We start from the raw sequence: 13475 nt of genomic DNA on the forward strand, positions 1-13475 counted from the left end.
TTTCTTTTTAGGGAAATAATTAGAGAGTGAGGCCCTGGGGTCCTTTAAAGTTTCGAATTTCTCCATAAAGATTAACATGGGAAACAATCATTGTTATTAAACTCCAACTGTAGTCAGAAATTAGAGTTACACACCGATAATCTTTGAGTTTAATCTTTTGAACTCATTGTTAATATGACTGTTATTTGTTTTGAAATAACTTTTGCAACACTTTGCAATTGATCGAATTCGAGCAAAATGTACACTAGTAGTTCTTAAAATCATAAAAATGTTACCACAGCGGAGGATTTTAATATTGACATTTTGGAGAGTGGGAAACCTAAGAGGGAATTTGTAAATGTATTAAAACGGTTTGGTCTGAGGTACTATGTCAACTTTCCTACTCGGGTAACAGAAGAGACCAGCACAGGTATTGACAATGTAATAACTAATATAAACTGTGATAGAGTAGAAGTTGAGGGGATTGTGACTGTTCTCTCTGAACATGACGGGCAAATACTACATGTATTAGCAAAGATTACACATGCTACGCAAAATAAAAATTGCAGCTTACGGAAGTTTTGTGCCAAGTCGTTTTTGAATGGGGCCACCTTCACGTAGTTGGGTGGTCCCTCAACAGAGAAGCTGTGTCAAATCTCGATCTGCATTACCTATTCAAGTTCGGGTGAGTACGGAAATGTTCGGTCACGCTCAGGATTAGAACACCTATACACAACTACTGCAACACGTTGGCCGGCCCGTCGTCATCGTATCTCTAGTTTTTTAAGGGCAGACCTGTCATAAATGTACCATAACTTTTACTTTTTACAAAAATGACTATTACTTGATTTAAAATTACAGTGTCTAAGTTAAGCTAAACGAGAACAATATGTAGCAAAAGTTTTATTGATGTAAACATACGTGAATAGAAATCTTCTACAATTGCAAGGTTTCAGTGATATAATAAGCTTACAATGTTATAATAATTTTACAGCATTGAACTATAAAGTATACTAGCTGTAACCCGCGGGCTTTGCCCCGTTTAACTTCTTAATTTTCAAGATTATGCATCCATTTCCGATCACGTTGTGAAGGCAAATCCCAACCAAGTGAGATTAAAAACGTTTTTCTTACATAACGGATTTAATTAATCACAAGTGGAATAATATAGTGTAACCGTAAATGAAATTAAATAACTAGGCATCATTCAGGTCAGGAACCAAAGATTCTTTGTGTTTTGTGTATAAAACTGTTCTTGAGTTTGATAACCAGAAAGAAGACCTTGAATCAGTGTTGTATACGGCTGGGAAACTTTATTTAAGTCAGATACTGTATTTGCGAAGGTTTATATATAATAGTTTTGCCAGCATATCTGAAAATATGCAAACCAACTGCTGTTCTTAATATAATAAGGTTTCAACTGACTACAATAATATCCCCGTGCGTAGAACGGGCACACAGCTAGTAAGTAAATAACAACTGGTCATGTCTGCAATTAGGTCTTTGGTTGTGAAGACATTCGCTAGGCCTCGCATGAAAATTGCTATCACAAAAATGCCTTGGCTGCAATATCTATTTTGCGTAGCATGTGTAATCTTTGGTTTTAGGAGATGAAAATAGTAAGAAACATAATAACTTTACTATAAAGTACAAACGGACCTTTTCACAAAAAAATCTGGAAACATTAAAAAACCATTTGGTAATGGAAGACTGGTGTGATGTCTATTATGCAAATGTTGAGGATAAATTCAATGCTTTCTTCAAAACTTTTATGTACTATTTCAATCTTATATTTCCAAAGACTAGGATAAAAACTTACAATAAAAACAGTTGGATTACAGATTCTCTAAAAGAAGAAAGAAAAGAAGTATTTAAAATAGCAAGGCAAACAAAAAACAAACAAATCAAATCAAATCAAATTATCTTTATTCACTTTATACATTTTATATACATGAATAACATTGGTTATACAATTTAATCTCTAAAAGACCTAACCATAAATTTGAAAATTATTTTAGAACATTTAACCCTTTCAGTGCTAGGCCAATAATTCATATTTTGTAAGACTTTTTTGTTTGCCTTTTAATTCCATTACCCGTTGTTGAATTTTAACTGTCATGTTGTCACTATTTTATTAATTAGGCTAATTTTGAATAATAACACAATAAGAAAATATATAAGAAAGATAAATCCCGGTATTTGTAGTAAACATCAAATAAAACTTAGTTTTTGTTGTAATTTTCCTGGTTTTCCTATAAATTTTTATGTTCTGATAGCATTATTTGAAACCGAAATGGGTCGCCGGAAGACTGCCCCCCGGAAAACTACCCCCCCAAGCAGGTTCCTACGTCATATTGACGTCAGAGACCGGGGGGGCAGTTTTCCAGTCACGGACACTCAAATTTAGTTGTCAAACAGTTCTAATCTAACCTAACCTAACCAACCAAACTTGCTGTAACATTTAGAAAATCTGTTTTATATTCACCACATGTCTTTTCTATTATCCAACTGAATTACTCTAATTAAAATTAAAATTACATAGCATGATTTGTCTGGGGGGGGGGGTAGTATTCCAGTCGCGGACACGGCTTCCATGTTGGTTAGTTAGCAGATTTTGTGACGTCACGTTTCACCTGGGGGGGTAGTTTTCCGGGGGATAGTATTCCGCATCCCCACCGAAATCTCACAAAATTAAAAGACAATGTAATATTGAATTTAACCCTGATTTAGTTGGACGAGGTTATTGTAATATAGCAATTTTAGGGAAACTAATGTTTTGCAGCAAAGTCTCAGGAACACATTTACTACTACTAAAACTAAAAGATTGCATCTAAATAGTCCGTGACTAGCTGATGCTGCTACCTAGTAACGCATTGAACAACCATCTGCAGCGCCATCTGTTCGCAATCGTTGGCGACAGCTTAAATACCGGGTTTTGACTCCCCAGTCTTCAAGCACAGATAGCCGAGAAGGCTAGGGCGTGTGTCACTTGGCCAGTGGCATTCGTCTGCTCGGGTTCGAATCCCGTCCTGTGTGGCAAATAATTGGTGACCTGTGTGTTTGAAGCGATATACTACAAACACTGGGGCATAGTGAGGTGTTCATAATCCTTGGTTTAGACATACACCTCGAAATCATCGGATTGGGCGAATCTTTTAGCTAAGTGGTTGGTAGTGTATCCTATGAACATGCAGGTCACCAATGGCCGTTTTGCTATTTTTTTTAAATAACCTTCCTCTCTATATCCCTTAGGGTTTTTTTAAAACAACGATATATCGTTTCATAGCACTGAAAGGGTTAAGTAATAAAGCTAAACAAGAAAATAAAAAATTTAAATCAAGGTTAACTGAAACAAAACAGATTTTTTGAAAAACAAAATTTCAAAATCAACCTGTATTGGAAAAACAACTTTGGGGAAGAATTAAATCAGAGACAGGGAAGGACAAGGGAAAAATTAATGAGAATATAAAAATGGTTGTAAATAATAATAAGCTAGGAAACCCATATGAAATAGCTACTGAATTTAAAAAATATTTTATAGAAACTATGAATGATATTAGCAGTAGTAACAGTTCAAATATTTGTAGTACTAATACATGTAAACAGAGCGATCAGTTGAATAAAGACTGCATCGTTTCTAGTCTGACAGGCCCAAATAGTTTTAAGATTGAACAAATAGATAATAAAGAATGTATGGCAATAATTGATGGCTTAAAAAATAAGTTTTCTTGTGGGTACCATTAAGTACCAATAAAAGTGATAAAATTTATTGACCCAGCAATATTCAAGGTGATGGTTCATCTGATCAATTCATCCTTTGTCTCGGATTTTGAAAAAACCTCGGATTGAAGACCACTTGACACAGATTCTTAAAGAAGAACTAAAGTAAGTTAGAAGTTTAAAACCTTCAGACAGCAATTCAAATTGTACAAAACGAAAATAGAAAGTTAGAGGATGAATTAAAAATAATGATAGAAAGTGTCTACACTGTTATCCACCTTTAGGAAATCCATCCATAGATAACTCCTGACAGGAAGTTATAACTAAAGAGAAATAAAAAACTATGTCTAGTTCTAGTACTATAAATCTAGCTCTTGAGTGCAGAAATAACTATTGCATACTTATGCAAGAAAACAAAAAAAAAGAAACTTCACATAGGCCTATTGGTACTGGCAGTAACTCAGTAACTAAAAAAATCAATTCTACAGGTGCTAAAAAGAAGCAACACAATATTAGAAAAGACACTGAAACTAACACAAAAAACTTCAAACTTAAACTTGTGATCTCAAGTGACAGCCATGGGAAACCCCTTGGAATTCTGATTGAGCAGCGGACATCACTAAATATTTGATCCTATGTCAGATCAGGAGCTAAATAGCAGCGTACTATGCCATGATGGAATCACACATAAGGTACAGGCTGATTTGTTGGGGTGGGAAATCTTGACAACAACCTAAATAAAATCCTGGTGGCTCAAAGGCAACACTACATGCAGATATAAAGTTGAAGAGAAGATTTCAAATTCCTCATGATTTTAACAGTTCCAGCACTCTACATTCATGAATTAGTAACGTATACAAGCCAGCTAAAAATCTTCCCAGGAATCAGGATTTCCACAACCGCAGTACTAGAGGAGAGATCCTCTAGCTGTAGAGACTACAGCCTTTACATCCACCACACCACGGAATTCAGTAAGAAAGCATGAAATGAAATGAAAATGATTTATTTAGTCAGGCAAAGTTAGGGCCACATGGCCCTCTCTTACACTTAACCTGTTTATGCAAATCTAAACATACAAATAAAACAAAACAATGTACAATACAAATAAAATACTATAATATATTTACAATATTTAATGTAAAAAGAAACAATACACTTTTAAAACATACCACCTTACATAAACAAACACCCACACACACACACACACCTACACACGTACACGCACACACACAACACACACTCGCAAGAACTAGCACACACACACGCACACCTGTCAGTGATCAACCAAGCGCACGCCTAGGATATACCAACCATGGCCATACGTCCAGAAAACAGATTTTTTAGTGCTGTCACAAACCGGGGACGGCTATCAAGGGTTTTTATGGCTAGAGGGAGATCATTCCAAAGGCGACAAGCAGAAACAACAAACGCTCTGTCATAAACTGCCGTTCTATGATGAGGCATACGCAAAGTTACTGAAGCAGAACGTGAGTTTCTTACACTTTCTTCAGCTACAAATTTGAAGTCGTTTAAAAAATATTTTGGAAATTTTGTTTTTAATATTGAATAGGTTATCATAAGAATTTTTATTGATCTTAGGTCACATAGTTTTAGTAATTTAGAATCAACATAAAAAGGAGTGATGCGCTCATTACGTCTCAGATCATAAACAAATCTTAAACAGTAGTTCTGAGTGCGTTGGAGAGCATCAGCGAGATTTACAGTCATGTCATTGATCACAGAGTTACAGTAAGTGAAGTGAGGGAAGACAAGTGATTTTACTAGGTGTAACTTTATGTGTAAAGGTAAAAAATTCTGTAACTTCTTCAGTGAGTGGATTGATGCAAACACCTTTTTACGTATGTCTACTACTGCATCTCCCCAGGTAAGCGTCGAGTTTATAGTAAGTCCTAGATTTTTCACTTTGTCATAGTAAAGTAAAGCTGTCCCATTTATAGTTACTGAGTTCACTGTGTCAAAGTCAATTGAGTTTCGTAAACGTGAATGACAAATTATTATTGGTCTTGTTTTTGTATGGTTTAGTCTAAGTCCATGTTTTTCAGTCCAGGTAATGATTTTCTCGATGTCTTCGTTGATTTTTAGAACACTGTCATTGATATATTTTGCTGATAAATGCGTATAAATCTGTAAGTCGTCGGCATAAATATGGTATTTACAGTGTGTGAGGACTGAGCTCAGGTCATTTATGTATAGTACAAACAGTAGAGGGCCAAGGATTGACCCCTGAGGCACACCACAAGTAACTGTCTCCCAGTCAGATCGTACGTCATCAACCTCAACACATTGCCGCCTGCCTGACAGATAAGATCCCAGCCAGTCCAATACACCATTTGAAAACCCTAGGGCCCTTAACTTATCCAGAAGAAGATTATGATTTACGCAGTCGAAAGCTTTCGAAAAATCAAATAGTGTTAGAATTGTACCCTGCCGACGTTCCATTGCTTGTCTAATGTCGTCCGTCACACGTAATAGTGCTGTTTCTGTGCTGTGAGCCGTTCGAAAACCAGACTGAAAGCTGCAAAGTATGTTGTTGTCAGTCAGAAATTCCGTCATTTGGCAGTGCACAATTCTTTCAAGGCCTTTTGATAATGCGGGCAATATACTGATCGGCCTGAAATCCTGGCAAGATGCCGGGGCTGGGATCTTATTTAATGGACGAATAAGGGCAGACTTCCAAGAAATAGGGAAAACGCTTTGCCTTAGTGATGTGTTGAAAATGCATGTGACAGTTGGGAGGATAGCAAAGAGAATGTCTTTTATAAAACGAATTGGAATGCCATCCGATCCGACTGCGTTGCTACGAATCCGACGAATTGCGTTAAGAACATCTGACTGCACTACAGGTCTGAAAGTAAACTTAGGATGTCCTAGGTCCTGATCAGGGAGGTTTCTGATTTCGTTTATGTAATTTACAACATGTTGTTGGTCGATATTTTGACCATATGAAGAAAAGAAAGTGTTTAATTCATTGAGAGGGACATTCACTCTCTGTGGTTCAGACTGCTTCCCAAGCCCAAGACTTTTTACATTGCGCCATAAAACCCTAGAGGATTGATTTTTATTTTCAAAAAGCATACGGATGTGTCTTAATTTTGAATTTCTCAAAAGCTGTTTCACTCTATTTCGAAGATAACGATATTGTTCCATTTCTGTTTGGTTTTGAGAACGTTTAGCTTTCCTAAAAATACAATATCGTCTAGCCATTAATCTGCGGATTTCTGGGGTTATCCATGGTGCCGGACGTGTTTTAGTCAAACTTTTAGTTACTGTTGGAGCATGTTTGTCTTTTTGGCCGAGATTTTTATCAAGACAAGAATTTAAAAAAAAAAAAAAAAAAAAAAAATATTAAAAACGCCTGCAGAAAGCCAATGCAATACCCGCAATACAGGAGCGTGTTGTAGTTGCGTTTCCTTTTTCGAAGGCGTTCTTATTTAATTAATTCTATAAATGTAAATATTACTTTAATTATTTTAATAATATTACTTTAATAATATTTGAGAAGTTTTATTAAGTGTAAGCAGTGTGAGGAATGTTTTATTACTATAAAAAGTCAAAACAAGTAACTATTTTATAAAAATTAATATTGCTTTTATTTTATGATTTATTTTATTTTAGGATAAGTTGAACTCTATCCTAACTGATATCACTATGTTTCCTAATCGTAGGCATTTTTAATAAGTTAGGCGTGATTAATAAAAAAATGTTATGCTGATGTTTTTTAATAAAAGATTGTAAATATTCTTGCCTATTATCATTATTTTTGTATTTAAACAGTCATCTAACAATGTTAAAAAATCAGGTAAAAATTTTGAACGTGCATTTCCCGTTGTGTATGAGAAGGAAAATCCCGTCTCGATCTCGTCTCGAAATTTTATGAGAAATAAAAAATCTCGTCTCGTCTCGTCTCGAACTAAAAATTCAATCTCGTCCATCCCTACCATAAAGTCAACTACATTCATGTTCTTAAAATCTCTGTATTTTAGAAATTTAGTCTTGGGTTTGGGAGCCTTAACTGAAAACACACAAAATATGAGATCGTGCTTGGATACTGCTGGAACTGGAAGTTGCCCATGATGTATAATGTCTGCAGCATCAGACACCACTATCAAGTCGAGGAGAGTGTCAGACTCGGCAGCATGATGTGTAGGGTCGAGTGGAAGTATATCTAAGTTGCAAGAGTTAAACAATGTAGTCAGTTGTCAGTATTCATAGTTTTGATTTGTCGAGAGTAGGTCAGTATTGAAATCCCCCATGATCAAGGCATGACTGTATCTAAACAAAGAGTTTAATAGTGCATTTTCAAAATCCTAAAAATTTCCTACTCTAGGTGGACGGTAACACACACACAATAACAGGTCGTCAGCCCCAGCTAGACCAATTTCTATAATAAGGAATTCTGGTTTTGCCGAGTACTCAGAAATTGAAGAGTTAATAACTTTAAAATTGATTCCCTCCCTGATATAAACTGCAACGCCTCCACCCTGTTTGCCGGTTCTATCATTGCGCTGCAGAATATAGCCAGGGAGGTTCACCTCATGAGATGAAATACTCGGCTTCAACCAAGATTCCGAAACAGCTATCAAATCAAAATCCCTGTATTTGAATATCTCCCTAACCTCATCAATATGGGAGCGCAGTGACTGGGCGTTGATGTGTGCCGCCTTTAGTTTCTTGGGGTAAGGAGATAAGGAGCGAGAGAGATAGTCGGCAGTTGATAGTGGGTGCTGGGAGGGGGGTGAGAGGGGAGTGATAAGCCGGCCGGTGTGACGAGCACCAAGACATGGACTAGCTATCCTGGGTCTACGGGTCGCAGCGCCACGGCAGGCACATCACAGGCACACACAAACATCGTGATCACTGACACATACACACACACATGCAACCACTCACTCAACTCAATACATGAAGTAAACTGCATGAATCTCCTAGCAAAATTTGTATTTTATTTTATTTTTATTATTACCTACTATTATTTATTTTATTATTATTATTTTATTATTATTTTATTTTAAGCATTGTATATTGGCTGCAAAATTATAATTCCCTCTCACTGCACATGGAAACCTACCAGGAAAAAATTAAAAAGAAACAATGGAATTGGTTCGGGAATCTACCATACCAGTGAATTCAATCAAAGGCATTTTTGACCTGAGAAAGTAATGGAAAACCAAAGAAACCAAATAATTTTGGTAAAGCAAGAACAACTTTCTATTCTACTTATTTGGAGACTAATGTATTTCTTAAAGATGTTTGTCTGTTGTCAAACCAGGAAAGGAAGGGGGTCTACTACTAGTGGCCCTGCCGAGCTATAGGCTCGTCACTTCTTATATATATTACATCTTTAATTTAAAGACTTTATTAATTGGTTAGATCAAGAATTAGCAAATGTTCAAGGATCTGGATTAGATGAAAAAACATAAAAATATATAAAGAAAAAAAATTCAGTCTGTTAACCCTAGCTGACTTAGAAAAATTATGTAAAAATATTAAGTATTTTAGAGGTGTTTTTATGAGGGATATGCTTCCTGCAACTGTTATAAATTTGAAATGTTATAAATAAATTAGAATGTGGTATAATTAATTTTGATTCTTTCTCTGGTAATGGAACTCATTGGATATGTTATTATAAAAAAATAAAATTGAGTATTATTTTGATTCTTATGGAAAAAGACCTTTTAAAGAAATAGTTAAATATTTAGGAAAAGATAATATATTTTTTTATGATACTCAAATTCAAAATTATGATGATCCACCTATATGTGGTCACTTGTGTGTTTTTGTATTAAATGAATTGAATAAAGATATAAGATTTGATAACATAATCAATTGATTCTAAATAAATATTGATTCATTAGATATATTTGATTTATTTGGAAGGCAGAAAAAATATTTGATTGAGGTCAAAAATGATTATATTAATCCAAAATTAAGTTCCTTTTTTAATGATGTTAATAAAAATTTAAGAAGTCATATTAATAAAACTAATAATTTGATTAATGCTATTAGTTTATCCAAAAATTATTTAAGTATTAATTCTAGAAGAATTGTTAATGTAAAACCAAGCATTAATGACTATGATGTTATAAAATCCGAATTAAATGAAGTTTTAACCCTCCAAGTGTTATTTGTCGCTGCAGCGACACATAACACACTTTGTGTAGTGTTTTGTGTCGATTTTTCGACTCACAAACACTGTTTACGGCGAAGGCTCTATGACTGACAAAATCGGATTGAACTGGATCGAGTTAGGTATCGTTTTATTTGGCAGATTCTAAGCTTTCTCCCGAGGTCTGTCTCTAAGCGCTTTTTTTTCTCGAGCCGATCATAATTGTAGCAGACAGCTGACGTGCCTATTTGTAAACAGCTTGCTTAACCTCGCACCGATGACTGATGTGTTTTATTACGTTTATCATTGTTTTAGTGTTAAAAATCAAAAGTAGTGATATACGTGGTGCATTATAAGAAGATTTAAGTGATTTTGAAGGGCTGGTTGATGATCCTGAAGAAGTAGGTAGTGATATTGATGTGAGATTTGTAAATTATCAGCCAGATTCCTAGCTATTCCAGCTATTTTTGTCTAAAATGAATGTGCCTGTGGTATTGTGTGGCGACATTAATATCGATATTCGCCTTAGAGAGCCTTTACCTCTCCAATTTCTGGATGCTCTCCGCTCTGTTGACTGCTATTGTGCAAATGAGAAGCCTACAAGAGGACCCGCCTGTCTCGACAATGTTATTACCAACTACCCAAGACAACTTCTAGATGTTAACGTTACTTCAGTGCCTTTATCTGACCATCAGGCTCTGGAAATTAAGCTAACGCCCACTGACTGTAGCAACAAACATCAAGAAACGACTTCGAAGATTACTCGTTGTTTTAGCCAAAAAAAAAATGAAAACTTTATGTCCTACATGCTTAACACTGATTGGCTCACTATCAATAGCAACTCCTGTGATAATTTTCCTGAACATTTTTTCATGCATTTCTTTCAGAGCTTTGACACTTTTTACCCTGTTAGAATTATGAAGTATAATGCGAAGAAATCTCTTAAGCTTGGGCCTACCTGGTTTAAGCAAGAACATCAACAAATGAGAAAGGAGTTATCGCAACTGTATGACTTCCTTCTCTGGGCTAAAAAATATAATCTTTCTGTGGATATTATTAGATTCAGGTATTTGGCTGCCAAACGAAGATATAAGAAAGCTCTTGTACAAGCTAAACTGGACCACAATGTGACTAAAATTTCCCAATCAGACAACAAATGTAAAACAGCTTGGGAGATTGTAAACAACTCCAGGAACAGGCCTACTCGTAATGATGACTGCAACCTCACACCCGAAGATTTCAACTCGTATTTCATCTCATCTGTGGAAGATGTCAGTAAACAAGTCAACCTATCTCCAGAAAGAGCGTCTGATTTGCTGGGAAATCACCAACACCCAAACCCCATCTTCAAGTTCAAACCTGTGTCCTGTGATCACATAGAAAATATTGTTAAAAATTTGAAAAGTGGCCATAGCAGAGATATCTATGGTATCAGTGGAAATTTTATCAAAAGTATGTTACCTGTGATTGTTCTCCCCCTAACCCACTGTGTCAACGAATGCCTGCGTACAGGGCAGTTTCCGGATGTGTTAAAGCTCTCCAAAGTGGTTCCTGTATATAAGAGAGGTGTTAAAGATTGTGCTGCAAGCTACAGACCGATCTCCGTTGTACCGACCTTTTCCAAAATTATTGAAAAGGCTGTGAAGCACCAGGTGAGTGAATATTTTGAAGTGAATTCACTTTTTTCAAAATTTCAATTCGGCTTTCGGGAAGGTTTATCTTGTGAGGATGCAGTCGACCGCCTTGTTTCAGCTGTGATTGATGGCTTTGAAAACCACCATAGTACCCTGACCACCTTATGTGATCTGACTAAGGCGTTCGACTGTGTGTCTCATGAGATCCTTCTCAATAAATTACTGTATTATGGTGTAAGTGGTGTGGAGCTAAGTTTTTTAGAAATTATCTGGCAAACCGCAGGCAACAAGTTTGTTTTAAAAACAGTCTCTCAGAGGTAACGGTAGTCAAAAGTGGTGTACCCCAGGGATCGGTTCTGGGCCCTTTTCTGTTCCTTGTTTTAATTAATGACCTTCCTGTAAATATTAGTAGTAACAAAGTCATATTTGCTGATGACACTACCTTTTTCTGTTCAGGTAACAATATTGCTGAGCTCTGTAATATTATGTCTGATGTGATGGCAGATGGCACAATCTGGTTTGAAGCAAATGGCCTCCTTTTGAATACCAATAAAACTCAACAAATATGTTTTTCCTTGTGCCAGTTTGATGTTCAATCTGATGTAGTTGTAGATTCTGTCGTTAAGCTCTTAGGTATTACTGTTGACACCAAACTTACATGGGATTCTCACATACAGAATGTTTGTACCAGACTATCTAGAGTGATTTCTCTTTTGTGGCATTTAAAGAAGCTGATCCCTAAAGTGTACCTGAAAAATGTGTATTATGCTTTGTTTAATGGAATAATTTCTTATGGCATTCGTCTGTGGGGGAATGGCCACAGTATTGATAAAGTCTTGCGCTTACAAAAAAAGGCGATGCGTATAATCACACACTCAGCTTTTAAAGCACACTGTAAACCACTCTTTGTCAGCGAAGGAATTTTGACAGTGATTAACCAGTATATTTATGTTTGCCTGTTGCATGTTAAGCAACATCTGCATGAGTATCCACTCAGAAGTAGTGTGCATGGTTATTGCACTAGAAGCACGTCCTCACTCAATCAGCCTTATGTTCGTTTGAGTAAATCACAATCCCAGCATCGCACTATGTATATTAATCTATTTAATAAGTTGCCTGTTTCTGCACATAATGTATCTTTCACTAAGTTTAAGTTGTCTGTTTACAATTAATTGGTTGGTTGCAAGGCCATTTTACAAGCTCGATGAATTCTTTGTATTGCCTGTTGATATTCAATTTTAAATTCTGTCTGTCTGTGATATAGCCAAAGGCTGAGTTGTTTTATAAGTTATTTATCTGTCTGTTTGTTAGTATTGTCTTTAAATTTTATACTGTTTTCTTGCCCCTGCTATGTTTTTTTCTAACTTATTTTAAACACACTGCATGTATTGTATACACATTGCACCTGTTTTCATGTTTGCTCTAGTCTTTGCATACCTATGTTTTTTATAAACTTCAGTATTTTATTTTTAAGATGACTGTGATACTTTTTGCATGTACTCTGCACTTGTTTATATTTTATTGTCTATATTTATTTAGCCTTATTGCCTGTAAACTTTAGGCTACTATTATGACGTTCATCCATTGCATGTGTTGTACATAGCGTTAACGATGAATAAAAATTCTTGATTCTTGATTCTTGATTCTATGGTTAGGCTATGCATTCTTAGCTAAACGCTATGTACTGAAATCTGTTTTTTGCCCATAACTTATTTATTTGCAAATCTACTTCCTTATATTATTATATATTTGTAATCCTCATAAAATTTAGAACAAAGTGGCTATTTTCAAATATTTATAGGCCTATAATTTATACAATTTCATTGAGCGCGAACTTATTTTCCAAAATATTTTTTTATTTTACCTAAAAAATGTTTTTGAAACAAATGTTCCTTATGTTTTATGTATAATATTGAAGCCCATGATTTTCCAAACAAAATGGTATATAGAACAGTATAATTAACATTGTTTTTAAGCTTCTCAGATCCGTTAGGGACACTCGGAGGGTTAAAAGC

The 13475-nt window shown here is 35.4% G+C and overlaps 1 protein-coding gene across 1 annotated transcript in view; it reads right to left on the reverse strand.

The window, feature by feature from the left end:
• The window catches only part of LOC128982901 (LMBR1 domain-containing protein 2 homolog), a 186681-nt gene that overhangs the window by 133313 nt on the left and 39893 nt on the right, over positions 1-13475 (reverse strand). The window lies entirely within an intron of this gene.

This window comes from Macrosteles quadrilineatus, unplaced genomic scaffold, assembly GCF_028750875.1.
Source record: "Macrosteles quadrilineatus isolate MER2022 unplaced genomic scaffold, UCM_ALF_1.0 Scaffold_1__1_contigs__length_201487025, whole genome shotgun sequence".
Lineage (NCBI taxonomy): Eukaryota > Metazoa > Arthropoda > Insecta > Hemiptera > Cicadellidae > Macrosteles > Macrosteles quadrilineatus.